At 32.7% G+C, this 21204-nt stretch overlaps 1 long non-coding RNA gene across 1 annotated transcript; it reads left to right on the top strand.

Moving 5' to 3' along the window:
* Positions 1 to 2812: 2812 nt before the first annotated feature.
* Positions 2813 to 19167, top strand: LOC116565350. Its single transcript, XR_004275402.1, has 3 exons — positions 2813 to 2825; positions 4737 to 4741; positions 19071 to 19167. It is a non-coding gene; the product is annotated as an uncharacterized LOC116565350 (long non-coding RNA).
* The last annotated feature ends 2037 nt before the right edge of the window (positions 19168 to 21204 follow it).

Raw genomic sequence — 21204 nt, 5'->3', positions numbered from 1 at the left:
AGCCTCAACCTCCTAGGTTCATGTGATCCTCCTACCTCAGCTTCCCAAGTAGCTGGAACTACAGGCATGTGTCGCCATGCCCACAATGTGTATTTTTAGTAGAGACAGAGTTTTGCCATGTTGCTCAGGCTGGTCTTGAACTCCTGAGCTCAAGTAGTTCACCTGCCTGGGCCTCCCAAAGTGTTGGGGTTATAAGTGTGAACCACTGCACCTGGCCTAGCCAAAACAATTCTAAGCAAAAAAAAAAAAAACAAAGCTAAAGGCATCGGGTTACCCTACTTCAAACTATACTAGAGAGCTACAGTAACCAAAACAGCATGGTACAGGTACAAAATCAGACACATAGACCAATAAAACAAAATAGAACGCCCAGAAATAAGGCCACACACTTACAACCATCTGATCTTCAACAAAGCTGACAAAAACAATGAGAAAAGAACTTCCTATTCAATAAATGGTGCTGGAATAATTGGAAAGCCACGTGCAGAAGATTGAAATTGGACCTCTTTCTTACATAACATGCAAAAATCAACTCATGATGTATTAAAGACTTAAATGTAAAATCCAAAAGTATAAAAGAGAAACCCTGGAAAGCAATGTACACAATACTATTCTGGATATAAGAACTGGCTAATATTTCATGAGAGAGAGGCCAAAAGCCATTGCAACAGAAGCAAAAATTGATAAATAGGACCTTATTAAACTACAGAACTTCTGAACAGCAAAATAAACTATTAACAGAGTGAAAGGACAACCTATAGACTGGGAGAAAATATTTGCAAGCTATGCATCTGAGAAAGGTGTAATGTCCAGTACCTATAGAGAACTTAAACAAAATTACCAGAAGAAAACAACCCCATTTAAAAAATGTTCAAAAAGCATGAATACACTTTTTCAAAGAAGACATACACACTGCCAACAAGCATATGAAAAAATTCTCAGTATCACTAATCATTAGAGAAGTGCAAATCAAAACTACAATAAGATACCAGTTCACACAAGTCAGAGTGGCCATTATTAAAAAGTCAAAAAATAACAGATGCTGGCAAGGTGATGGAGAAAGGAAACACACACTGTTGGTGGGAGTCTTAATTAGTTTAGCCAATGTGAAAAGCACTATGGCAATTCCTGAAAGCACTAAAAACAGGAACTATCATTCAACCCAGCAGTCCCATTACTGGGTATATCTTCAAAGAAATGTAATCGATGTAACATAAAGATATATGCACACATGTTCACTGCAGCACTATTCACAATAGCAAACATGTAAAATCAACCCAAATGCCCCTCAATGGTAGACTGGAGAAAGAATATGTGGTACATAGACACCATGGATTATTATGCAGCCATAAGAAGAATGAGATCATGTCTTTTGCAGGAACATGAATGGATCTGAGGACCATTATCCTTAACAAACTAACACAGAAACAGAAAATCAAATACTGCATGTTCTCTTAAGTAGGAGCTAAATGATGAGAACACATAGACATGAAAAAGAAAACAACAGACAATGGGGCCTACTCGAGATTGGAGGGTAGGAGAAGGGAGAGGATCAGAAAAAATATCTATTGCGTACTAGGCTTAGTACCTGGGTGATGAAATAATCTGTACAACCCTCATGACATGAATTTGCCTGTATAACAAACCTGCACATGTACCCCTGAATTTTTTTCAAAAAAAAAAAAAAAAAAAACAGGGATTTTAACAGAGACCTTCCCAAACAAAGAGAAAGAAGTCAATACTCAAGTATAAATTTATAGAACATCAAACAGATTTAACCCAAACAAGAATACCTCAAGACATTTATTAGTGAAACTCCCAAAGGTCAACAATAAATAAAGGATTCTAAAAGCAGAAAGAGAAAAGAAATAAATAACAAAGGAACTTTAATATATCTGGCAGTAGACTTCTCAGTGCAAACCTTACAGGCCAGGAGGGAGTGGCATGACATACTTAAAGTGCTAAAGGAAAAAATAGTTTATTCTAGAATAATATATCCAGTTACAATGTCCTTCAAACATGAAGGAGAAATATGTTTCCAGACCGATAAAAACTGAGTGATTTTATCAACACCAGAACTACCCTATAAGAAATGCTAAAGGGAAGGCTTCAGTCTGAATTAAAAGAACATTTATGAGCAAGAAGAAATAACCTGAAAGTACAAAACTCACTGGAAGTAGTAGGCACACAGAGAAACACAGAACATTATAACACTATAATTGTGGTGTGTGAACACTACAATTGTGGCGTGTGAACTCATATCTTGAAGAGAAAGATTAAAATATGAACCTATCAAATAATAACTACAAAAACATTTCAAGACACAGGTAGTACAATAATATATGAATGAAAACAACAAAAAATTAAAATTAGGCAGATGAAGTTTACAGTTTTTATTAGTGTTCTCTGTTTATGCAATCAGTGTTGTCATTTACAGCACAGGTTATAAGATATTATTAGTAAGCCTCATGGCAATGCTAAATTAAAAAAAATAAAATAAATATACAAAAAACAAAATGGAAGAATATAAAACAGAAGACCAGAGAAAACTGCCTTTGCTAAAAGGAAGATAGGAAGGAAGAAACAACAAAAATGAAGACCACGAAACACGCAGAAAACAAATAAAATGGCAGGGGTAAGTTTGTACTTGATAATATCTTTTTAATTGGGCTAAATCCTCCAATTAGAAGTTATAGAGTGGTTGAATGGATTAAGAAAAAAAAGACCAAATGACCTGTTGCCTAAAAGAAGCATACTTTATCTATAAATATTGTTAAGAAAAAGAAAATAGCCAATTTTAAAATAAGAACCGTTTTATAATAGAAGTTTGGGAAATTGAAAAGAATTTATTGCAGTTAATTGGAAAAAACAGATTTGCGAACACTAACTTATAGATTAGAAATAGAAGTGAGAAAAAGTAAAATAAAAGATAACTCATTATCTTAATTCAAAAATACTATATATTTAATATGTACTTGTATTTTATAATGAATTGAATATTATTAATAAAATGTTTAAGAATACTTAAAAATACTAAAAAGTAAAGTGTTTATCATATTATCTGACATCTAATGTGAGTTCTTTAGTATTATGTCACTAAATTTGTAAATCAAAGGTTTCAGTTAATTACATTTATCGATATTATAGAATTCGATTCAGAAAATGCTTTTCCAGGAATTTCAACTTATTAATAAAATGCTAAATACTTCTTTATGATGAGCAACAGTAAAATTATCTAAGTAGATCTCTCATCTGTGTCTATTATGACACATAGTTTAGAATCTTTTAACAGAGTTTAATCCTTCCATTTAATTTTTTAGTTCACCCAATGTGAATCAACTCAGTGTTCCTCATAATAAACCTTGATATTCAATTTTTTTTTAGCTAAGGAAACTAAAGACATTGACTGAATTAGTTTTATGTTCCTTTCAATTTATTTATATGCATTAGCTTTTTTTATAAATACCAAAATCCATGACATCTTAAAATGTGTCTATTTGTAGTGATTTATTTATGTTTAAGTTGTCCAACATTTTGAATAGGCATGCAAAAGTCACATTAGTGGCAGAAAATATTCCAGATGGATATGTTTCTTCTGCATTTGAAGCTATATACCAGTAATATAAAAATACTTCATGATATAGTCATCCAATATGTAATTTCATTTTACAATACAAAGTGAGGGTAAAAAATAAAAGGTGATAGATCCCACTAAAACCATTGGTACATTAAATGATCATTAATGTATAATTTCACATTTTCTTTTATATGGAAAATTAGTTTTGCTATTATGTTGAGTCAAATTACTCTAAATATGCATGAATATTTACAGCTTTCCTGTCTGTCCTTATGGATAATGAATATGAATGCATACTCTCTAGATGGCCAAGCACTATTTAAATGCAGGTTCTTATTATAAAAATTTTATCTTACTAGTGACAAGAAAAAAATGCTTCATGGTACTTACTTTAAGAAAATGTTACAGGATTTTTTTTCTTTTCAGATCTTGGCATTAACTCAGGTCATCATCAGTTTTCCAACCTAACTGTAAAGAGTTCATTAATTTACTAAATTGTGTTTTAAAATAGGATGAATGCCATGTGTACCAGATTATTTAAGTGTGTTCAGCTGTCTCCTCTTTTGGAGTTAAATAAGTTCAATAGATTAAAGCTTTCTAAGTCAATTAGTTTTTTTCCTACTCTTTTTCTCTACTTTTCTATTTTCATAAGAAGCTTAAGCTGATAACTGAAAAAATGTTGATTTCTGCTTCTCTCTCTTTGCTATTTCCTGAAGTTTTCAGGGGTGATATTTTAAAATCACTCAGGAAATTGCATGCTGTTGCTTGCAATATTATCATTTGATTTTATAGCCAAATAATCAATTTAGATTTCCTGAGACAAACAGATGGGAATATGTAGAAAAAGAAAACTACAAGTGAGAATTTCTCAGTATGTCATTTTTCATGTACTATGTAGAAATCTGATTAAGCATATTTTAAACATCCATAGATTTAACAGAATTTATAGTTAAATACTAATAGTAAAATGTATATAAAAATAGTAATGTATACACACATGTAACTTAAACTATTAAAAGTCTTTGGAGTACATTAATTGGAAAATATTCACTGAATGTCTTCTATGCTCCAGGCACTACTCTGAGTGGTCAGACTAGGAAAGGAAATCAGAAATAATTCTTGCTAAGGAATTGACAGTCCTGTGGAGGACTGAGACAAGTAGCAGTCATATATCCGTGAGGTAGGAGAATGTAAACTGAGCATCTCACCAAGGCTTTGTGGCTGAGATACTTTTCTATGGGGGAAAAAATGTCCAAATTGATACCTGAAGTTTAAACAGGACAGAGTCTAGATAAGAGTTAGTGGACAATTCTAGCCAGAGGAAGAGCCTTCAAATACTATAGATCAGGGGGCAAGGTGCATTGGGAAAACACAAGAAGCTCTAATGTTTGAGTGTTACATTCTAAGAGAAAAGAGCTGTGAGGTCAGGCTGCAGGGGTAATCAGGGACCAGGTCAAAATCAGCCATGTTAAAGAACTTGGATTTGACCCTGGGACAATGGTGAGGCAATGGAACCCTTCACAAGAGCTGCACACCCTCAGATTTGCATTCTTGTGGACAGTGCAATCACAGGTTGATGAATTAGGAGTCAGGAAGATGAGGTTTGAGGCAGTCTTAGTAAAGCATGATGTGGTAGCCTTGACTTATGTAATAATGCAAAAGAGAAAGAAATCAGAATAGATATTTAGGTGAAGCATAATACATATGAAACTAAGAAAAGATATCTTGGCTTAAAAATGAGTAAATTACTTAATAAACTCTCAGAAAGTTTGCCAAGAAGGAAGATTTCCCTTTTAATACTTTGAGTTATGTGGTGATATAAATACATATACAGTATCCAATCTGCAAAGGAACAAAGTAAGATTTTTCATCCTGTCTACGTTCATGGTAAAATAAGTAACTGATGGACACTTCATCGCCCTGAGCAAATTTATTCATTATTTGCCACAAAATAATCCTCATCATTATTTATTTTCTACTATTTAAATGAAGAAAACACTCAAGTATTTTAAAATTTTAGAAGCATTCTAATTTGGTACATATTTAGGCCTTACTTTAATGGTATAATCTTGCTAGAAAAAGCATTTGTTTCATAAATCCCTTTGAAATCATTTCCTAAAGTTTATCTTTACCACATAATCATATCCCTCTTTTTATAATGCATTTTGCTGGTATAAATAGACATGCAGAGATTGAGTTCCAGTCAGTAACAATAAGCTAACCGTATATGGTACAATTAATTTTTTTACTAAGCTAAATAAATGAGGTATTGTTTTATTCATACTTAAAACTGAAAGCTTTTAGATTACATGTGTACATTAGTGAAACATTATGCCATGCACTATTACAGGCTTTTTTTTTTTTTTCCAAATAGAGGCTGCCCACTTGACTACATTTTATAAATGTCTTTTAAAAAAATAAATTGTGAAACACTACTTCCATTTCCAATAAAGGTCTCCTCTTTTTATTCTATTCTTAAATGCGAAACAAGTCCAAAGTTAATTGCGGTAACCTATCACTTTTCTTTGCAGAATGCAATATAACTCCTACAGGATCATTTAACATTCCTACCAATCACCAGTTTCAGTGCACTTTCATACCAAATTCATTAGCAAGGGAAGGCAACCACATTAAATGGGAGAGAATTTATCTCACTCCAGTAAGCTGTGCTTTGTGCCTAACACTGTGTCTTTCTATGCAGCATTTAATCTTGTGATTCCACTCTAATAATGTTATACATTCTTATAAGTCTAACATTTGAATTTAGAAATGTTTGCCTTAAAATGATACCAGACAATTCAAAGACAAACCTATATGTTTCAGTTTATTGCAAAATATATGAGAGTATGTTTTTATTTTATTTCTTAACCATGTGATATCTATATCATCAAAGCACATTTGTGACGTGGATTTGCTTTCAAAATTACTAGGTAATAAAAATTAAGTAGTTTTCGTTGTTGTAAGGTGATGCGTATTGAGTTGTTTCAAGTAAAAGAATTTCTATATAAAATTTAAATTTGAACCATCATGTTAACAATTACCTCTTCTATAAAAGACCCGGTATCTTAGCTCGTGAAATGTCTCTAATGAGGAAGGAAGCCTGGTAAGTAAGCATACAGTCTCTTGACACCTCATTAAACAGACAGATCTTGTACAATGCCAGCTGTACCCACATTCTTCAGGAACAATGAATAAGATCAGAGTAAAAAGATTTGGCAGTCTGAGGAATCTGGTCACCGGCACTACTTTTAATACCAGTCCAGAGCCTCTTCTGACCACCACCATTTCCTTCAGTGCCCTCAACTACATGATTTACATATTCAGATATAATTATTCTCATTTTGTGATTAATCTCCTTTCCCTCTTGTTAGGGATTGAATTGTGACTCCTTGAAATTTGTATGTTGGACCCCTAACATCCAATGTGGCTGAATTTGCAGCTCAGGAAGACACCGATCTACATGCCAAGGATAAAGACCTCAGGAGAAACCAACCCTGATGGAGCCTTAATCTTGAAGAGCTCTGTGTATGTTTTCACATAAACACTTACTTCTCATGGTATGCTCATGCACTTTCCTGACTGAGAATAGGAAGCATGTGATCAGTGACAGGAGTGAAATCCCACCAGCCTTAAATGGGGTGGGTCAATGCCAAATATGTGAGTCCCTTGATGGCTTTAACCTTACAAAGTTGAGGCTCACTCACAGAATGGAATGGAATAAAAGCATCCTCATCGGTTCTCAATTTGCTGATGTCTCCTTACTTGCAACAGGAATGAATCATGAAATTGTATCATCTCTTTCAAGAATGGCAGCAGTTTTCCAAACCAACAATTACTCATATCCTTTGGGAAAAAATAATTCCAGTCAGTTTCTTAGTATTATGACCATAGTCTATGTACAAATTTCATCCAAAAGAAAGTAGATGGCCATTCTGGCAAACTGATTTGATGAATTTTGTGCGACCCAGAATATCATTCCTGCATTCAAAGAGACCCTCAACTCTTAAGAATATCAGAAATTCACTGACATGGCCTTTAACAATTCCAGATATATCCTTCAGACATCTGTTCTATAGTGTTAAAAATGTTGCCAAAATACAATGATATCAATGAGAGGGAAAAGCAAATATTGAAGGGATGACTGATGGACTGCCATGGTTACACTGAGATGAGATTGTCTTCTCTGGGGTAATTGTGAAGTCCATCATTTCTGGAATGAAAATCATTTCGGCTACAGTGATAGTGGGAGTAAACCTCATTGTCTACGTTATCAGTCCCTATAACAGTTTAAAAGGAAAAGTGGTAGTCAGATGTCAGGGAGACACTCACTCACCGATTTTTCCGTGACACTGGAAATTTTCATCCTGCACAGATCCAACCTAGATAACATTAAGTGAGAGAAAGGCATTCAGAACCCTTCCCCTCATACATCATATGTCAAAGAGGTAGGAATATCATTGTGTCTAGTAGGGAAAATATGTGGGCATGTGAAAACACACATACCCCTTCAAGATTAATGTGCCATCAGGGATAATTTATCCTGGGGCCTTTCTACTTGGCTTGCAGATGGCTGTCTTCTTGAGGTGTCCTCACATGGTCTTTTTCTGTGAAAGCACTCTCCTGTGTCTCTTCCTCTTCTTATAAGAATACTAGTCCTATTGGGCTCCATGTTCATGATCTCATTTAATCTGAATTACCTCCACAAAGGCCCTTTTCCAAATTCAGTCACACTGGATGTTAGGGGTTTAACATATAAGTTTTGAGGGGACATGAATTCAATTGAAAACAAAGAGAAAAGTAGATTAATTATAAAGCTTTTCCAGAATCCCTAATAGTGTTAGATATAGATATTGTCAGTAAAATGGAAAGAAGAAAGTGAATCGGATTTATATTTTGGATATATAATGAGCAGGGTAATGGTAGATAGTGTCTCCTTCCTCCTTGCTCTGATTTGAGGTAATATTTATTGCTATTAGCTAGACCAGAAGAGAACAACTCTGAAGCTAAGGAAGGAAGGAGACACAGGTTCATTTTTGTCATAAATGTGTGATACTATGCTTATGAAATGCCTCAGGAACATCTCCTGGAAGAGGATATACCTAAAATAATTTTATATGCCAAGTGAAATGTACTTAAGAGGGTAGAAGAACTGAGGCCTGTGGAATAAATACATTTGGTGAACAGAGGCTAGCATTTATAATAGCTCTTGGATGGCAAAAATATTTTCACACGGTTTGTGGGTCTAGTTAGAGAGGAAAACATTTTTTCTTAGGTCTAATTCACCTTGTGAGAGAATTTGGCTTTATTCTAAATTCAGAAATCGGTTTTCTTGGGAATTTGCATCATAAGAGATCTAACTACAAAAAGATATATAGAAAACAGTCAGCTTGGTGCTTCTCAAATAAAACTCCCTATTTATAAATAAAGTACTTTTATTTGGTCAGGAAAAAACACCTTATATGATTGTGTTATGTTTGATCCAGAAATAAAATGGTACACAGAAAAAAAAACTTGGCAGTAATAATTTTCTGAGCATCAGGTGGAATAATCACATTGAATTTATTTTCCATAGAAACTCATAGAGCTGGAATATGCATAATGTTAATATTGTTTATACTTGATTCAGTCAGAGAACTTTCAATGTTTCAAACTTGATATTAAATTACTTGGATATTAATTACTGGGATCATCATCAAAGGCCAAATGACAACTTACAGATTTATAAAAAATCAGTATTAAGTTATAATTTAAAAAAATTCTACACTATTGAATAAAATATCTATATTTGTATTGATCTACCCTCCTCTACTTGTTTTTAAATGTATGATAATCGGCTTTGGGAGTTAAAGCAGCTAGGCTTTCTTACACAAGCAATGATTGAATTAAAGGCTAACAACAGTGAGAGCTTCACCAGAGCAGATTTTGGGGGATATAACTAAGCAACTCCCGATTGGGTTTTGTTTTGTTTTTCTGAGACAGGGTCTCACTCTGTTACCCAAGCTGGAATGCAGTGGCACAATCATGGTTCACTGCAGTCTCCATCTCCCAAGCTTGAGCGATTCTCCCACTCCAGCCACCTGAGTAGCTGGGACTACAGGCATGAACGACCATGCCTGGCTAATTTTTGTATTTTTTGTGGAGAGGGGTTTCACCATTTTGCCCAGGCTGGTCTCAAACTCCTTGGCTCAAGCGATCTGCCAGCTTTGGCTTCTCAAAAGGCTAGGATTATAGGCATGGGCCATGGGGCCTGGCCCAAATCTCAAATGTAAACAGAATTTTTGCACATGGAACAAGAAGACAGTTAACAGTTGATACAGTGAGAATCATTACAGGTAACTGTGAACTTCATCATTCTGGTTAACAAATTAAATTTAAGCTGGTCTTTTTGAAAATCTCAACCATGAATTATATGATTCTTGAAAGTATTAGAAGCATTTTTACTCTTTTACAGAATATACTTTCTGTAAAGATGAGGATTTAGTGAGCTGTTGAACTTGATTTTGAAAAAAAGGTGAAATCTATATCATTATACTTCTAGTACAAGATTAATAACTGTATCACTTTCATTCACAAAAGTTTTACAACAGAAGATTAGTTTAAAAATGTTAGATGATGTAATCCCAGCACTTTGGGAGGCCGAGGCGGGTGGATCACGAGGTCAAGATATCGAGGCCATCCTGGTCAACATGGTGAAACCCCGTCTCTCCTAAAAAATGCAAAAAATTAGCTGGGCATGGTGGCACGTGCCTATAATCCCAGCTACTCAGGAGGCTGAGGCAGGAGAATTGCCTGAACCCAGGAGGCGGAGGTTGCGGTGAGCCGAGATCGCGCCATTGCACTCCAGCCTGGGTAACGAGCGAAACTCCGTCTCAAAAAAAAAAAAAAAAAATGTTAGATGAGAGTTGGTCATGGTCCTTTATTTTCATCTGCTGGTTTTCTTTATATTTTTGTCTTTTCCTTTTGCTATTTTGGCTAAAGGCAATCTTAATTATTTTCTATGAAAGATTGAGCCTTGTATAATCATTGAAATAATGTGAATATCCCTGTAGAGAAAAATAATTTGATACAAGTTATATGTGAATGTATATATCATGGATTTTGCTCAACTTAGCACAATTAATAATTGTGGGCACAAAGTATCAGTCACTGTAAAAACATGCAAGTTTAGATGTTATTTCATAAAGCTTTAGCCATTGCACTACGAATACTAAAATAAAATAATGATTACAAATACCTCAGCTTTGGGCATCAAAAAAAAAACTGTCATATAATTCTTTCTGATTAACAAGCTATCAGTGGCTTATTGAAATATTGAGGTAAAAATATTATAAACACAATGAATCATGTTAGTGATAAAAACATTTTTACATTAAAGCTTATATATACTAGGGAAAAGACTCCAAGAGCCATAGACAGCTGACTTATGGTAAGTATTTGCATTAGGGGCCATTATATTTCTCTACTCACCTACACAAAATATTAGGTTTCAACTAATCAATAACAATAGTATATAATCACATAATCTTAGATCTGGAAATTTCCTTACTTAAGTGTAAACTGGTCTCAGCTTTCTTCCAAAGTAGGCATGCATCAACTTTAATTTCTGTCAGATGTTTTCTCAATCATATTTAATAAGAAATTCAAATTTGAGAGCACATTGTGGTAGACTCTCCAATATTTATTCTCTTCCTCCCAAATCAAGTATAGGTTTACTGAATTAGCCTCATTGGGAATAATCCTGGTAATCTCATCTCTTTTGATTGATTTAAGAAATTCCTGTGACCAAACTGTCAACAATAAGACACAAAGAGGTATATGTTAAGAACATATACCCCCAATTGCTATTGACGACTGTTCATTGATAGTGAGGAGAATCAGGCTTGGAATGAAGCAGACAAAAAGAATAAAAACAAGGAGAGTTGCAATAAAAAAAAAAAAAAAAAAGTGGATCCTTAAAGACCTGAGTGTGTGACTCATCTAACCAATCCTGAAACCCAAATTACCTCTAAGCATTATTTTAAGTGAATGAATACATTTGCTCATGGTTTAAGTGAATTTCAGTTGAATTCTCTATTTCAGTAATTGCAGCTGGAAAATGCCAAATAGTAATCAAACCACTATCTAAATTAATGATCCTTCTTTATATGCTTACCACTGTGTTAGATTCCCTCTGAATACAATATATATGAAGTGGGCCTCATGTTTTTGCCTTTGAAAAATCTACTGTGACATAGTATACTTCTATTCAAAAATGTGCTACATAATTAATGTTTGAATTTCTCCCTCCTCAGTGACCTTGTTTGTTCCAAACACATAGCTATAAGAGCCAAATTATCAAAGGAAAAATGTTGAATAATATGCATTTACAATGTAATACATGCCATGGATAAGAGTAGCACTAACACAGTAGACATATATACCACCAGACTCAGAAACAGGCAGAAATGTCCAGGAGTTCATATTTTAAGTTAAAAGAAAGGCAGAATGTCAACGCTTTCAATGAGGGTCAGAGATTCAGAAACAATTGTAAAGAAAAAAAGTCATGGTTAGATGTTGGCAAACTAAACAAAATGAATCAAAGGACACACCACGGTCAGTCTTTCAAGTGAAGCTTATAAACTTGATAACTTAGAAATTCAGAATAAAGTAAAATCTATCCTTTGCAGAATTTGAATTAACATACATGATGACTGTGTGACTGTATGTGTGATACTGTCAGTATCACCACAGAAGAGGATTTCTGAGTCTCCAGTGTAAGAGACAGATCTGATCTGAGGCATGGAAGAAAATAAAAGACAATAAAAACATCAAGTAGGAGATAAACTCAGATAAATAAATAAAAAGTGAACTCTAGATTAACTAAAAAAAAAAAAAATTCCAAAAGTTAAGAAGACTTTCGTCACTAAGCAGGTCAGCAAACCAAATCAGAAAAAAAATTAAATTCAGATAAAAGTGAAAATAATACAGCAATCTAAAAATTCTATGTGTTTGTATGTAGTTTAAAGATATACTGAACGTTATATATTTTTTAAATAGACTAATTAAAACCTTAAAATATAAAGCAAAAATTCTCTAAGGGCAGATGGGTAGGCAAATAGAAATTGTCAATGTAAAAACTTGTCAGCGAAATAACAAAAAAATAAATTCTATTTTAAAAAATTCTAATATAGTCAAAATACAATAATAAGATAATTAGTGGGTTGGAAAAACACATAGGAAAAAATTGTCTATTATGTAGAATCTTACAAAATATCTCATGAAAATATAATTAATTGGCCAGGCGAGGTGGCTCCTGCCTGTAATGTTAACACTTTGGAAAGCTGAGAAGGGAGGATCACCTGAGTCATGAGTTCAAGACCAATCTAGCCAACATGGTAAAACCACTTCTCAACTAAAAATACAAAAATTAGTCAGGCGTGGTGGTGTGTGCCTGTAATCCCAGCTACTCAGGAGGCTAAGGAAGGAGGATTGCTTGAACCCAGGAGGTGGAGGTTGCAGTGAGCAGAGATCATGCCATTGCACTTCTGACTGGGTGACAGAGCAAGACTCCATCTCAAACAAACAAACAAACAAACAAAAAAAACAGTAATTAATTGTATACTGTGGAGTACTTTGTCACTCTTTCATTTAACATGGTCTTTACAAGGTTCATTCATGTTGTAACATGTATTTTTTTATTGCCTAATAAGTTTCCATTATATGGATGTATCACATTTTATCCATTTATCAGCTAATGGATATTTGAATTATTTCCATTTCTTGGCTGTTATTAATAATGCTGCTGTGAATAATTGTGTATAGGCTTTTGTGTGAACATACACTTTGATCTCTCTTTGGTATATACCTCGGAGTAGAATTACTGGGTCATATGGTAACTCGGTAACTCTATGTTTGACCATTTGGGGAACTGCCAAACTGCTTTCCAAAGTGTCTGCACAATTTTAGACCCTCTTCTCAATACTTCTTATTACTATGCTGTTTTGTTTTCAACTTTAGACGTGATAGTAAGTGAGAAATAATATCTCATTCTAGCTTTGATTTGCATTTCCAAAATGACTAACAATGTTGAGCTTGTTGTCATGTGCTTATTGGCCCTTTGTGTAACCTCTTTGGAAAAAAAGTAAAGAACTACTGATTTCAATATTTACATATTTTAAAATTTGGTTATTTGCTTTTTTATTATTGAATTGTAAGAGCTTTTTATATATTATAGAAACAATCTTTTATTAGATATATAATTTGCAAAATTTCTCTCATACTGTGGGTTATCTTTCCATTTCTTGTTGATTCCTCTCACAAGTCTATTATGTTAATATATCCAATTTCTTTTTCATTGCTTGTCTTTTTTGTCATATCTAAGAAATGATTGCCTACTCTAAAGTCAAGATGACATACACCCCTTTATTTTCTAAATATTTTATAATTTTAGCTCTTGCATATATGTCTTTTATGTCTTACTATTTATTTACACCCATTTCTAGTTCATTTTTATACATGCTGTGAGGTAAGGACCAATTTGGTTCTTTTTCTTACTAGTATCAAGTTATTCCAGAACCATTTGTTGAAAAGACTGTATTTTCCCCACACTGAATTTTCTTGGCACATTATTCAAAAATAAATTGACTGTAAATGTGAAATTTTATTTCTTGACTTTTAAATCTAGCCCATTTATCCATGTGACTGCCTATTCTTATGCCAGTACCACACTGTGTTTATTACTGTAGCTTTGTAGTTCATTTTGAAATTGAGACCTACAAGTCTTTTAACCTCATTCTTCTTTTCAAGATTGTATTGGCTATTCTGGATCATTTGAATTTCCTTTTATGTTTTAGAAAAGACTTGTCAATTTCTGCAAATAAATCACTGGATTCTTGATAGGAGTTTTGTTGACTTTGAAGGTCAATTTGGAGACTATCGCCATCTTCACAATATTAATTCTGACCCCTGAACATGAGGATGTCTTTACTTGGGTCTTTCTAATTTCTTTCGACAATATCAAAAGTAATGTTTTAGACATTTCTTTTGTGACATTTCTTTCAAAATGCTATATTATTTTTGATGTCACTACAAATCGAGGCTTTATTTTTATTTTTTATTTTTTGGTTTTCATTTCATTTTTGTTTTGTTCATTAGTACTGTATAGAAATATAATAGATTGGTGTATATTTACCTTGTATCTTAAAACCCTATTAAACTCACTTATTAATTCTAAAAGTTTTTTTCTTTATACCAGATCAAATAATCTAAACAGAGATATTTTTACCTCTTCCTTTCTAATATAGATGCCTTTTATTTCATTTTCTTCCTTAATTGCGCTGGCTAGAACTTGCAGAACAATATCAAATAGAAGTGGTAAGAGCAGATATCTTTCTCTTATTCCTGAGATTAAGGAAAAATCATCCAGTCTTCACAGTTAATTATTATTTTATCTATGTATTTTGAATAATGAAAAACCAAGAACACAGAGGAAGAGACAAGAACTGCTGACACTTGTTCCCAGGGAACAAAACTGACCCTCAGGAAAAAATCTGGCAATGTATACCTAACTACATATAAAGCTTGTTATAACCTTTGCCTTCTGTTTGCCTGTTTTTCTTTCCCTTCTGAAATGAGTTATTTTGCAGTTATCATTTCTCTCACTATTGTAAGTTGGATGTGTTGCAGATCTTCAGACCTAAAGAGATTTATCCCTACCTGGAATTGATCTAGATAATAAAACCTGAATGCCAATTACAGCCTAGTCTGATGAAAGTAAGCTTTAATATTTGTTGAAAAGAGTGGCTGTATTTTACATGAGAGAGGAATTTGAATAATTTGATGAACATAGGAAAAACTGTAATGTATTTGAAAAACGCTTTATATTTTTTGAAACAATCATATGAAGGAAATTGTGTGTGTGTGTGTGTGTGTGTGTGTGTGTGTGTGTGTGTGTGTGTGTGTGTGTTTTACTGGGCTCAAAAAATAAGTAAATAATAAATAAATAAATATTAAAAAAAGAAAAAAAACATTAAGCTGGAATTACAACGGTAGAAATAATTATAAAGCAGTCTATTCTCCCTTGAGGCACAAAGCCAATACTTTGAAATCAAATTTTATGAATTAATTGATACTCTTGTAAATGAACCTTCAGGTCAAACGAAGCTGAACAGATCTCTGATAGGTTACCTTATAAAAACAAGAGGGCTATGTTTACAGGATCTATGCCTTCATCAAAAGGGAAGTCCTGGAAAATTTTTACCTGGCTGAAAGCTAAAGGCAAAAGGAAGGCTATTGTTAGGCTGTCTGTTTTTATAACTAAAAAATCCAAAAGAAATAAATACATTAACAGTAATAATGCTTTCTCAAAATATTTGAAGCCATAATCTTACCTTCAAATGAAGCTAGGTCTTACAGTTATGATCACTCCTCCTTACTGTGTCAAGTAAACTTCATGTCAAGATCTTAAATTTAAGAACATTGAGTCATGTGTATTTCTGGAGTGTAGCAGAAGCCATTACAAAACACCTTGTAGAAAAACTTCTTACTTCTTCTCTCAAAATTTACTCAAAGTAAATTAGCCAATTAGAACAATAGACCCAAACCCACTAAATTAATAAAGAAATAATAAACCTTGCAATGACAGTAATATTAAAAGTAAACAATTACTTGAGGCAATTGCTTTAAACTTTCAGATATTAGAATAATCATATATACTATACAAAGTAACCATGTAGAAATAAAATTTTTGAAATAGCCATGAATGAATCTGCTCAAAATTACCACTCATACATAGAACAAAAGGAACATAAAAATGAAATGACAATAATCAAAATAAAATATATTTATGGGTTGGTTTGAATAACAACTTAAATGTAGCTGACAAGACAATCTATAAAATTATAAGAAATTATTCAGAATATGTGAAATATAAAATATGAAAAATTAAAGAATATACATAAGGGAATGAGGTATGCCATAGGTCTAATAAGAATTTCCAGAGGGAAAAAGTAGGAGAAAATTACTCAAAATGAAAATAGAAAATTGTTTTTCCAAAACTGCTGAAAGAATAGAAACTACTAATAAACTAACATAAACTATTGCAAATAGAATTAATAAAAGTAAATCCAGAGCTAGATATAATATGGTGGCATTTAGAAAACCAAACACAAAGAAAACCAAAGAGAGAAGACACCACAACCAATAAAAATACAAATAACATTATAACAGTTTTCAAACAACAACGTTGAAAAAATAAAGACAAAAGACTATGTAATAATACTCTCAATTGTTAAAGAAAACAACTTTCTTCCTGACATAATGCTGTAATTGCCTAAATAATTATTCAAATTGGAGAAAATAATTTTTCAGAAACCAAAAAAATATTGTAAACTGCCACTAATGTTACACAAAAGATAAATTTCTGAAGTTATATACTTCCGTAGAAAGTCAAGAATGATTATCAAAGAAATTGATATATTTGTGAGTAAATCTAAAGTAATACCATATCAAATGATAATATATAATCTATAGGGTTAATCATTCTCAGCAAACTGACACAGAGCAGAAAATCAAACACCGCATGTTCTCACTCATAGGTGGGTGTTGAACAATGAGAACACATGGATACAGGGAGAGGAGCATCACACACTGGGGTCTGTTGGAGGGAAATAGGGGAGGGACAGCGAGGGGTGGGGACTTGGGGAGAGATAGCATGGGGAGAAATGCCAGATATAGGTGATGGGGAGGAAGGCAGCAAACCACATTGCCATGTATGTACCTATGCAACAATCTTGCATGTTCTTCACATGTACCCCAAAACCTAAAATGCAATAAAAAATAAAAATAAATATAATAAATAAAAAAAGAAGTAATTCAAGATAGAGCTACAATAAATGACAGTGTAGTGTGAACTATGAATAATGTGTGAAGTGATTAGGAAGAGTTAGAATTGTTCACATAAATAGTAGCAACATTGATTAATTTTGGATTTTTCATGGTAGTATATATGAAATACTTTAAAGAGTCTACAAAGAAAATTGTAGTAAAATATATTGTTTCTAAACTAGTGGAGAGAAAAAACTTAAAAAGAAAATTCAAAAATTATTTTGAAATGGGAAATATATAAAGTGGAAAATTCTGTGCCAAAATAAGTCAACGTACTACAACAATCAAAACAAATTTAAATGTACTGAATTTACTAGTTAATAGAATTTATCAGATTTGATTAAAAATTCACCTGTCTCCTGTTTGTAGGAAAAATATAAATATAAGAACGTGTAAGATTGTGTATGAAAACGTTGAAAAACAAAATGCCAAGCAAATGACAAGCCAATGATACATGGGGCATTTATATTCACATCAGACACACAAAAAGATTCTCATCAAAAATAAACAATTCAAACTTCATTCACTCAATAAGTAAGTCTGAAAATATATAAAACAAATCTACATCATCCTAGAAGAGATAAACAGATCTTTTTAAATTATGATTAGTCCTAGAATCAAAGTTATATAATGAGATGTAAACAATTAAAATGAATAATTTATATAAGATTACAGAAATCTGTACCAATGAAACAATGGATATTTTTCTCAAATATGAGATTTTTATTAAAATTCAACATACTCAAATTAGTTGTCCGTATAGGCAACCTATGAAATGGGAAAAAATCGCAAACCTTGTATCTAATACAGGGTTAATATCCAAGATATATAAGGAATTCAAAAAGGCAATAAGCAAGAAAACAAATAACCTAACTAAAAAATGGGCAAAGGATCTGAAAAAATTCTCAAAAGAAGACACATAAATTATCAACACGTATACAAAAAAATGTACAATATCACTAATCATCAGGGAAATGAAAATTTAAAACACAATGAAATATCATCTCATACCTGTTACAACGACTATTATCTAACAGAAGAAAGATACGTGTTGACAAGGATATCAAGAAAATGGAGACCTTGTACACTGTTGAGTGGAATGTACATTAGTAGAGCCATTTTGGACATAGTATGGAGCGTCTTAAAATATCAAAATATATAACTACTATAAGATTTAGTAATTCTATTTTCCTATAAGATTTAGTAATTACTATAAGATTTAGTAATTCTATTTCTGCTTATCTATCCAGAAGAAATAAAATTCATATATCTTCATTTTCAGGTCCATTGCAGCATTATTCACAATAGCTAAAATAAAAAGTCAACCTAAATGTCCATCCGTGGACAAATGAATAAAGAAAATGTGGTATACATACAAAACCGAATACCATTCAGACTTTGGAAAAAGAAACCCTGTCATTTGCAACAACATAGATAAACCTAGAGGGCATTATGGTAAGTAAAATAAGCCAGACACAGAAAGATACCAGATCCTCTCATTTTTATGACATATCTTAAAAAGACAAACCCATAAGAGCAGAGAGTAGAATGGTGGTTACCACGTGCTGGGGTAGGCAGTGGGATGGGAGTGGAGAGTTGATGGTCAAAGAACACAAAATATCACACTAAGGAATAAATTCAAGAGATCTGTTATACAACATGGTGACTATAGTTAAAAACAATGTATTGCATACTTGAAAATCACTGAAAGTAAAATTTAACTGTTCTCATCATAAAAGATAATTAGTGAGGAAACACATATGTTAATTAGCTTTATAGTGCCACTCCACCAAAATGTCTACATTTTCTTAAACATCATGTTGTACATCAGCAATGTATATATAATTTTAATTTGTCAATTAAAATTTAAGGTATTAATTTAAAATAGCTCTCAATACTTTTCACAGGGTTGCATGGAAATTAATGTTTACAACTAAGTAGCAAAAAAAAAAAAATAGCAGAAATGCCTCAAAAAGGTGCTAAAAACAGAAATATATTATTTTTAAACATGCCAAACAATAATTCTCTGATGCTGTCTGCTTAAATATATTAAGAGAGCCAATAACCATTTAGTTGCTTAACCAATTCTGGAATTGGCCTGATGTTACCCTCTTTTTATATAAAAATCAATGTTGTTATTATTTAACCTTTATAGTTAATTCTTATGCTGTCAGTTGTAAATAATCGACGTCAACTTTGTGTATAAATTACTGATTGATAATACCAGATATTAGTAATGCTGAGGGGGAAGTACATTTTTCTACAGGCTGAGTACATAGACAGTCAGAAGTAAGTTAGTGTTATTTACTAATCATTAGAATATGATATTAAATATTTTATACAAATTTAGTTATATTCAATTTTTATATAAATTGCTATTTATTGCCATTCTCTACTCCTGAATGCCACAAGAAAAAAATTTTCTCTAAATATTTTTCTCTTCTTGCCAGACATCATTCAACTTGAGGAAAAGAACTGAACTAGCCCAACTGATGAGTTTGAGAGAAAAAACTGCACACACGCAGGTGAACAACTTTCTTTTTCCCTCACTTGAGTGTCCGTCTGTCTGTGGACTTAGAATTCTTTTCTACTTTTCTGTGCCATTAGTTTTAGAGGACTGATGGGATGGCACATACGTTGCAATTTTAGATAGAAAGTTAAATTCAAACAAGTGTTCAAATCTTTTGCTTGGGCCAAGAATATATTTTTTAAAGAAGAGTTATAGAATTTGGGACAATACCTTTTAAACAGAAATTGAAACATTTTACATGACAAAGGTGAGTGAATTTAAACTCTAGTGGTATTTCTTAATGATAAACCCCAAGCAATTTCTTGAATTTGATTGCTTGTGATTGCCTCTTTTGTACAGTAGGACTGCTTTTACAATTGTGTGACAGACACCTGGGCAATGTTGATTGACAATTGTCCATGGATTTCTTACGTTTCTTCACAATTTTGACAGTACTTATTTCAGATAATCTGTTCAAATATGTTTGTATAAAATATAATGTAAATATAGTTTTGGAATATAAAGGTAGTTTCTCCCTCTAGGAGACAGGGCAAATTTATTTGCTGTCTAGGAGACTAAAGACAATATCTCCCTCTGGGCAAAGATAAGGCACACATGCTACTAGTTTTCTTATAAAGTTGAAAATGTTTTAAGCTGTGGTTTCGCAACCATGACACAAATTTACTATGTGAGCAGCTCCTACTTGGACCATTTCTCATCCTCCTGTGGAAGACGAAGTAATGCAAACATAAAGCTCATGTTGCCAGTGCCACGAGTGATAAAGTCCTTTGTCTCTAACCTAGGAATTTTGCTGCTTCTAACAGTATCTATGAAATCGTGGATGGTTAATTTGTTAGCTCATATAGAGTGAAATATCAAACCATTCTCAGATCTTAAGGAAAGAGGCATTAAGTCCTAGGTTATATGCTATTTTGATATTTTGATTGATGTTCTGATGTCTATATTTACAGAAACATATTTTCTAAAATTCTATGTAGAAGTTACAGTTTAACAAAAGGTCCATAGGTTTCAGCAGAGCAAATCTTTACAAAAGGTCTGAATAAGATTGGAGATCTCAAAAGCTAAGAATGGTATAGAAGGGCTATATTGGCAGCTTCAGACAAATGATAGGACTTTACGTTGATAGTTTGCTTCTGGTGACTTTTGCTATAAAGAATTCCTGTCCTAATTTGCAAATGAGCGTGGAGCAGCATAATAAATCTTTAGTTCTAGGCGAGGAAAACCACCAATGTTG

This window comes from Sapajus apella, unplaced genomic scaffold (assembly GCF_009761245.1).
Source record: "Sapajus apella isolate SASKATOON/1434 unplaced genomic scaffold, GSC_monkey_1.0 scaffold40, whole genome shotgun sequence".
Classification (NCBI taxonomy): domain Eukaryota; kingdom Metazoa; phylum Chordata; class Mammalia; order Primates; family Cebidae; genus Sapajus; species Sapajus apella.
The sequence above is the reverse complement of the archived record's forward strand: the minus strand, read 5'-3'. Positions and strand labels throughout refer to the sequence as shown.